Genomic DNA, 8,628 nt, shown 5'->3' with positions numbered 1-8,628 from the left:
CGCAAAAAAAAAAAAAAAAAAATCCATGATTTTTCGAACCCCTGAATATAGGTTGTTTCTCCCCATCCCTAATTTTGCGACAGCCCTATTAGCTTGTAGTTCGTCCCAGATTTTTTTTCAGCAGTCATTTGAGGAGCGTGGAGAAGGGTGTTCCAGGAAAAAAATGGTGCTTGCTTTTTCTAATCTGAATATTGAACTGAGCTGGCAGCGGTGTTGCTGCTGCTGCTTCTTCTTCCTCCCCCTCTTTTTCTCCTTCTCCCTCTTATCCTTTTCCTCCTTGTTTCAAGTAGTGCCATTGAAGTTAAACTTCCTGTGTAAAGACAACATCTTTTCTTCCAAAGGGAGTCAATGTTGTCACCGCAGTTCACAAATTCACGCAGCCACCTCCACGTAGAACGCAGCACCTGCTAAAACAGTCCCTCAAAGCAAGCCCAGGGAGGCATGTTCTCTGCACTTTCCTTAAAAGGCTAGATTTTGTCTAAGGAAATTTGGAATAGATCTTAAAATAGATGGGAAAGCTCATTTAGAATTAGATTCATTGACCTCCATTTTTCTCTGCATCTCTTGATCTTGACTGTCTTTTTTAAAGAAGAAGCTCTGTTGGGTCCTAGAATCTGTTGCTATCTTTTTACTTTTCTAGACTTTCCTGTTACCAGACTAGGCCAGATTTACACAAATCCCAAATCTCACTTACTTCTGAGACACAACAACTTATTTTTATCCGATAGGATTAAGGCAGATAACACGTATTTATGAGCACCCACCTGGGTGCTTTGATCAGCATCTGAGGGCGGAGGTTATGAAAAAGAAGATAATGTGGAATCTAATGCACAAAATAAACTGTTGAACAAAATAGATCCAGAGACATAGAAGCATGGAACAGTGTTGAATCTCAGAAGGAAGGTGGGGTTGAGTGGATGGGGGGAAGAGATCAACCAAAAAAATTTGTATCCATATATGCATAACCCATGTATATAGACAGCAGGAGGGCGGTGGCGGGCAATAAGGGGTGAATGGGAGAAAAAAAAGGGGGGGGGGAATGTAATACTTTCAACAAAATTTTTAAAGCAAATACATAAAAAAATATAGATTAAAAGAATAGACTTTTGCCTTTCATTCTCTCAGAAGCTAATAACAATTATAATGAAAAAAAACACTGTTTTTAATTATTTAATCCTCACAACAGCCCTATGAAATAAGGTACTATTATTATACTCATTTTATAGATGGGGAACTGAAGCATAGAGATAAGTCACACAGAGAGTAACTGGCAAAGCCAGAACTCAAACTCAAACATTTTGGCTTCAGTACACAGTGTTTAACTAGCTAGATAAAACTGCCCAGTTAAAAAGAGCAAACATAGACTGATTAATATATTTGAAAATAATTGGAAACATCACTCCAGAGCTGTGCACCTAGACCACTTAGATCTCTGGATCTATTTTCTCAGCCATAAAATGAGAGGTCTCTTGTAACTCTTAGTAATTCTTTAGTTCCTGAGAACAAAATAAAAACAGACCAGCCACAATAATCTCAAAACTTATACCACATTTACTTTCTGTATAATTTGTTCTACCCTGTTTTTCATTCCCATTCAACTTTTCATGTATATTATCTCCTCAACCAAGTTCCTCAAGGTCAGGGAACAGTCTTCTACTTATCTCCTTGAACATTCAATACAGTAGTTTAAATAGAGTGTACAGTATTCTTACCAATACTCAAGCCAAATAATTAACTTCAAATTAAATGTGACACAGAAGAGAGCAATCTGATTAAGGTGGAAAGATTGATTTGAGGTGTTCTGGGCTAAGTGAGCTTTTGAACTTGGTCTGGAAGATACTGTGGATAAATACCAATTAAAGGAAAGGAGAAAGGAAACTGACACTATTATCTCCCACATGCCAGTTACTGTATTAAGTGCTTAACCTGTAGTTTAATCCTCATGGATACATCTCTGTGAAGTATATACTATTATCTATTATATCAAAACTAGGGGGCCCAGTGCATGAATTTGTGCACCTTGAACTGTGGGCCTCAAGGCTGCGGTGGGCACAGGGGCAGATCATGGCCCACAGACCCCTGTCTGCCAGAAGCCCCGCTCCCACCACTGCCGCTCTCACCACTGCCGCTCCCACGCACTGACAGCACCGGCCCCGCTCGCATCCGCTGACGGGGTGGAGCGATTGAGGCCAGTGCCAGCAGCAGGTACGAGCGGTGGCTGCTGCCCCAATCGCCCCTCAGGAGCAGGGGGAAGTAGGAAGCCCTCAGGGGCGGTCAGGGCCAGCAGCTGCAGCTCGCACATGCTGAGGGCGCCGAGCAATTGGGCCAGTGCCAGGCGCCAGCAGCAGGTGTGAGTAGGGCCAGTGCCAGCAGCAGGTGTGAGTGCCGGGCAGGACCATGCCATGTGGGAGCAAAGAATTTTCAGTAACCACCAGAGGCTCACCCCGATGACAGTGACCAGCACCCCGCCTTGGTCTGGCGCCCCTACTCACCTGCTCCACCATCCCACCGCAGCCAACACACGCCATGTCCCGCATTCTGCTGCCTGCTGCCACACCCCCTGGTTGTCAGCACACGTCATAGCAACCAGTTGTTCGGTTGTTCCGCCGTTTAGTCTATTTGCATACTAGCCTTTTATTATATAGAATAGATAGTATTATACTACTATTCCCAGTTTTATAAATGAACAGTAAAGATTTTATTAGTAGCAGAGAGATGTGCATGATTTGTTAGGTTTGGAGGAAATTATTTGACCTGTGATATAGCTAAATCATGTCACAGTAAACCCTGTGGTTGCAAATGTGTGGTGCATCCTTAGAGGAATCGAAGTGAAGAGGACCAGTATTAATTAAGGACCTTAATTAGGGCCACAGTTTGTTGGCTACTTAATCATATCATCCAGTTTTCACAATGCACTTATGAAGTGTGTATTACTTTTATTTTATCGATGTGGAAACAGTCTGAACAGGATGTCAACAGAGCCTGCAAAGGGCAGAGCCAGAATCAGATCCTGACTGACCTCAAAACTCAGGTCATGTTCACTACACCAAGTAGCCTATGTTGCCATCTGGTAATCCAATGGAATGTATTAGAAATGCAATTATCAGGCCCTACTCAGCTCTACTGAATGGAGGAGGTGGGCTCAGAAGCAGTGATCTCTTTTCAGTATTTTCTGCATTTAGTTTCCTTACAAATACCCCTTAGTTTGCCTACCTTTCTTTGATTCTTACCTACCTGACTGCCAGCTCCCTCCTTTCCTCTCATTTGTATGTTTCATCTATTATCTCTCTCTCTTTTTTAGTGTTCACTTTTCTTGATTTTTTTTTTTCAAATATCAAGTTGATGCTTTTTTCAGAAATTGGCTTTGGTAAATCTTGTTTGAGAGGGTAGCCTTCTTCTGCATCTTGCGCACTGAGTTTTCCTTTTATATGGTGTAGAATCTTTTCATAAACTTTTGAGGGTTTTTCCCTATTTAATCACCTTTAGATAAGCAGTGTTGTTATGAGTCTTAATCTTTTTTTGAATCATTGAGGAATTTTAATTAGTTGTTGAGAGAAGCTAATGGACATCTAGAAAGATACCTTCTTAAATTGGGACTCAGCCTTTTCACTTTGGAAATCTGTTGTAGTTACTAAAATGAGCACAATAAACAGTGAACTAAGATATACTTGTTATAATTGACATAAAATATAGAGGTTCCTGAAATGGAACCTAATGCGGATTTCACCCACACAGGCATGAGATCTAGGACTCTAGTTTCAGTACTTTAGGACTGTTTGCCTGAGCAAACACTCTTTAAATACCCAAGTAAGGATGTCCTCCTATAAGCCTTATTCTGACTCCTTAGAATGGTGATACTCAAAGTGTGATCTGTAAATAAGTGCCAGTTTTTGAATTGTTTATTACTGGTCCACAGTAAGTACAGAAATTCAGAATAAACATTTACAGTAGGTAAATTACATATAATTTACCATCTAGGTCTGGCCAGCATGGTTCAATGATTGAGCATTGACCTATGAACCAGGAGGTCACGGTTCTATTCCCGGTCAGGGCACATGCCCAGGTTTCAGGCTTGATCCCCAGTGTGGGGCATGCAGGAGGCAGCTGATCAGTGATTCTCTCTCATCATTGATGTTTCTCTCTCTCTCTCTCCCTCTCCCTTCCATATATATATATATAGTTTTATCATCTATTCAAAACACTTTGAAAATTAAAGGGGGGATATGATTCTGCACCCCTGATTACAGATTACAGTATGTGGGGTTTCCTCTACACCACCAAATCTCCAACATCAATTGGGAATCCTACAATTTTACTCAGTTCTGACACTATCTACCTGGAGATAGCACCAGATTTCACAAGTTAAGGACTCAGTCCTACAACTCCAGCCTGTCACCTGTGCTTCTGACCAACTGGCTATAGATTGGACGTTCTGACAACCACCTCCTTTGGTTCCATTAATTTACTAGACTGGCTCACAGAACTCAGAGAAACAGTTTACTTACTAGCTTACCAATTTATTATAGAAGAATATAACTCAGTTATATACATAGAATATACTTAGGGCAAGGTATGTGGAAGGGGCATGGAGCTTCCATGCTCTCTCAGAGAGTACTGCTCTCAAAACATCTTCATGTGGTCACCAACCCCAAAGCTCTCCCAACCCGCATCCTTTTGAATTTTATGGAGTCTTCATTGCATAGACATGAGTGATTAAATCATTGACCATTGGAGATCATTCAACCTCCAGCCCTGATCCCCTCCTGGGAGGTGGGGGAAGGGGACTAAAAGTTTCAATACTCCAATCACATGCTTGGTTCCACCAGCCTCTGTCCTTGGGTGCTTTCCAAAAGTCATATCTTTAACATAAACACTGTGTGGTTGGAAGGGGTTTGCTATGAATATTAAGATACCTTTATCACTTTTTTCACTTAGGAAATTCCAAAGGTTTTAGAAGCTCCGTGTCAGAAGCAGAGATGAAAACCAAATAGATATTTCTTATTGTAAAGCAGGGGGAGGGAGGGGGGACACTTTTAACAATTACCGCAGGACAATAGACATTAACTGGACTATCCAGGCAAATTGGTATGTATGGTCACCTCATCCTTAGACTTCATTAGTGGTAGAGCCCTATGGGCACATCTATAAAATAACCTGGACCTTTCTTTTTCTAAGTGTAATATACCCGAACTCCCAAATCCAAGGCCCTATCCACTTGATAAGAGAGCCCAGCAGTTGCACTTGGACCCCTTGTGCCCCCCACTCCCTAAACCACTCTTGGAAATTGACTTATGATTAGACACTGTGTCTTGCCCACTTGCCCCAAGCTGAGACTTCATGTCAGTGACTGTCTTTCCCCAAGAGGGCATTTTTGAGAGCCAGACTCCAGTCCTCAGCCATACCTCAGTGAGGAGTCTTAAAACATGATGCATGGTCATGACCATTGAATAAACTATCGAATGCAGCATTGACCCCAGATTTTTAAGTGCTTCCCAGCAAATATTTTCCAAATAGTTCTTTTTGCTGGTGGACTTGATTTAAGGAGAGGTCAGAGATTAGATCACAGTCGAAATCTACAGGCTTTTAGCTGGGCCTCTCCTGGGAGCATCTGTGAAATATCATGCATTACTTGGGAATTATTACGATGGTCTTCAAATGTTTTCACTGAGATAATCACTAGGTTCATTTTTTAAAAAACTGTGTTCATATGTTTTAAAGTTGACATATAAAAATTTCATCATAAGTCTAAATAATTGTAAAGGATATAATTTATGGCATTTTATAAGTACTGTCATTTAAAAATAATTATCTTTATACAATTGATTAAAATAATATAAAATATAAAGCAAAGTTTGATAAATTGACAAAAGTACAAATATTTTGGGAATGCATTTTTTTCACAAGATGAATGGGTCTTTAAAAAATTTTGTTCAATTGTATGCCTGTGTTTTGTTTTCATAGATGTAAGCACCAAGAAAACTTGTTAAATAAATAAATGGAGGGGGCTCAAAAGTTTTCCTTTAGCATTATCACTTAGTTCTTTGTACTCCTGAGATCTAAGAAAAAAAATTCAAAGGGATCATCTGTTCTCATAAATTTCTTTTAACAATATATCAACTTTAACTTGATTGATCTTTTTATAATTTTATCAAAAGCAAAAAAAATAACTACCACTTGCAGACATGTGTCATGCAGTTATTGGAGCTGTTCACTGCCTTACTTTCTGGGAAATGCATAAAAAAGGTTTTATCAAGATTTACCACGTGACTTCTATTCTTTCCCTTGGAGGCACCTTGTTTAACCCAGCATTCTCAAAAAGAGTTGAGAAAATAAAAGCAATGCTAAGTCAAAGCACATTTGCCAGTATAATATTTCTTAATAAATTGCTGTTTTTATAATGTGATTTAAATGTGTTTGTCAAAACTGTGGAGATAGATTTTCCTCATTTAATGTATAAAAATATATGTCATATAATCTGATTAGTAAAGTCAGTTCTCTTTGTCAAACCAACCAGGAAAATCAGACTTTGTGAGAAAAGTCTAGCTTCACCACAACTTTATATTCAATACAAATAGTGTTTATGTTTCAAAAATTAGCCCTGGCTGGTTTGGCTCAGTGGGTAGAGCGTCAGCCTGCGGACTGAAAGGTCCCAGGTTCAATTCTGGTCAAGGGCATGTACCTTGGTTGCAGACACATCCCCAGTAGGAGGTGTGCAGGAGGCAGCTGATTGATGTTTCTCTTTCATTGATGTTTCTAACTCTCTATCCCTCTCCCTTCCTCTCTGTAAAAAATCAATAAAATATATTTTTAAAAAAACTTTAAACAAAAATTATAAAGCATTGAGAAGAAAATTATAGAAAGTATCTAGCAACATAACTAAGAACAATCACGATTAAAATTATAAAGATCTAGCCCAGCCAGCCAGTGTTGCTCAGTGGTTGAGCATCAACCCATGAACCAGGAGGTCATGGTTTGATTCCCAGTCAGGGCACATGCCCTGGTTGCATGCTTGATCACCCCAGTAGGGGGCATGCAAGAGGCAGCCGAGCAATGATTTTCTTTCATAATTGATGTTTCTATCTCTCCCTTTTCCTTACTTTCTGAAATCAATAAAAATATATTTTAAAAAATAATAATAAAGATCTAATATAGCCCTAGCCGGTTTGGCTCACTGGATAGAGCGTCGGCCTGGGGACTGAAGAGTCCCGGGTTCGATTCCAGTCAAGGGCATGTACCTTGGTTGCGGGCACATCCCCAGTGGGGGGTGTGCAGGAGGCAGCTGATCGATGCTTCTCTCTCATCGATGTTTCTAACTTTCTATCCCTCTCCCTTCCTCTCTGTAAAAAAAAATCAATAAAATATATTTTTTAAAAAAGATCTAATATAATTGGCTTTTGCATTTTATGTTATAAAACAAGATAAAAAGAATATGCTATTTCCTTATTACTTATTTTGAAATAATGAATTAGTATGTAGCTACAAGTAAGTCATCCATTAAGCAAGAAGTGTGATCAAGGCTTTGCATTATTTCTGTTAAATATGTGTGGCATGCATTAAATATGACTTTTCATAATGAGAATCATGTATAAAAATAAGAAATAGTTCATAAACTCTTTAGCTATCATGTTCAAACTCTCTTGTGTATTTAATAAAAGAGAAAGGTACAAACTGCTAAAAATGAATTGGCCTGGCAGGTAGCATATACTTTTATTTTAAATTGGAGATATAAAATATTTAACATTTAATTGGATGAAATAAAACGATGGAATAAATATTTCATTATATAGATTTTAATTTATTGATTCACACTGAATTGTAAACAAATTAAGTAAATTGCTCACCAAAAGTCATGCATAGTAGTCCCAGAAAACACTAATTACATTTAAAAGAGTCAGTTTCAGAAACTTGTCCTGTCATAAAAATTAAAAATGTCTTTAAAAGACTGTCAAGAAAAACAAAAAGACAACCCACAGAATGGGAGAAAATATTTACAAATAATATATCTGGTAAGGGACTTGCATCTAGAACATATAAATAACTTGTACAACTCAACAATAAAAAGCAAATAACTAATTTTAAAATGTGCAAAGAATCTGAATAGATATTTCTGTGAAGATATATACAAATGGCTAATAAACACATAAAAGATGCTAACATCATTAGTTATTAGGGAAATGCAAATCAAAATGACAATGAGATACCACTTTACACCTATTAGAATGGCTATGATTAAAAAAAAGACAGACAATAACAAGTGTTGACAAGGATATGGAGAAATTAGAACCCTCATACATAGCTAGTAGAAATGTAAAATGTGCAGATAGTAAATTAATCTGGCAGTTTCTCAAAAGGTTAAACATAGCATTACCATATGACCTAGTGCTTCCATTCCTAGCTTTATACTCAAGAGAAATAAAAGCATAGTCTACACAAAGACATATATGAATGTTCATAGAAGATTATTCTATACTAGAGGCCCGGTGCACAAAAATTTGTGCACTCGGGGGGCAGGGGGAGGGGGGTCCCCCAGCCCGGCCTGTGCCCTCTCGCAGTCTGGGACCCCTCGGGAGATAACGACCTGCTGGCTTAGGCCTGCTCCCGGGTGGCAGAGGGCACGCCCAATCCCTA

Source organism: Myotis brandtii, unplaced genomic scaffold (genome assembly GCF_000412655.1).
Source record: "Myotis brandtii unplaced genomic scaffold, ASM41265v1 scaffold251, whole genome shotgun sequence".
Classification (NCBI taxonomy): Eukaryota; Metazoa; Chordata; class Mammalia; order Chiroptera; family Vespertilionidae; genus Myotis; species Myotis brandtii.
Note: the sequence above shows the minus strand (reverse complement) of the source record.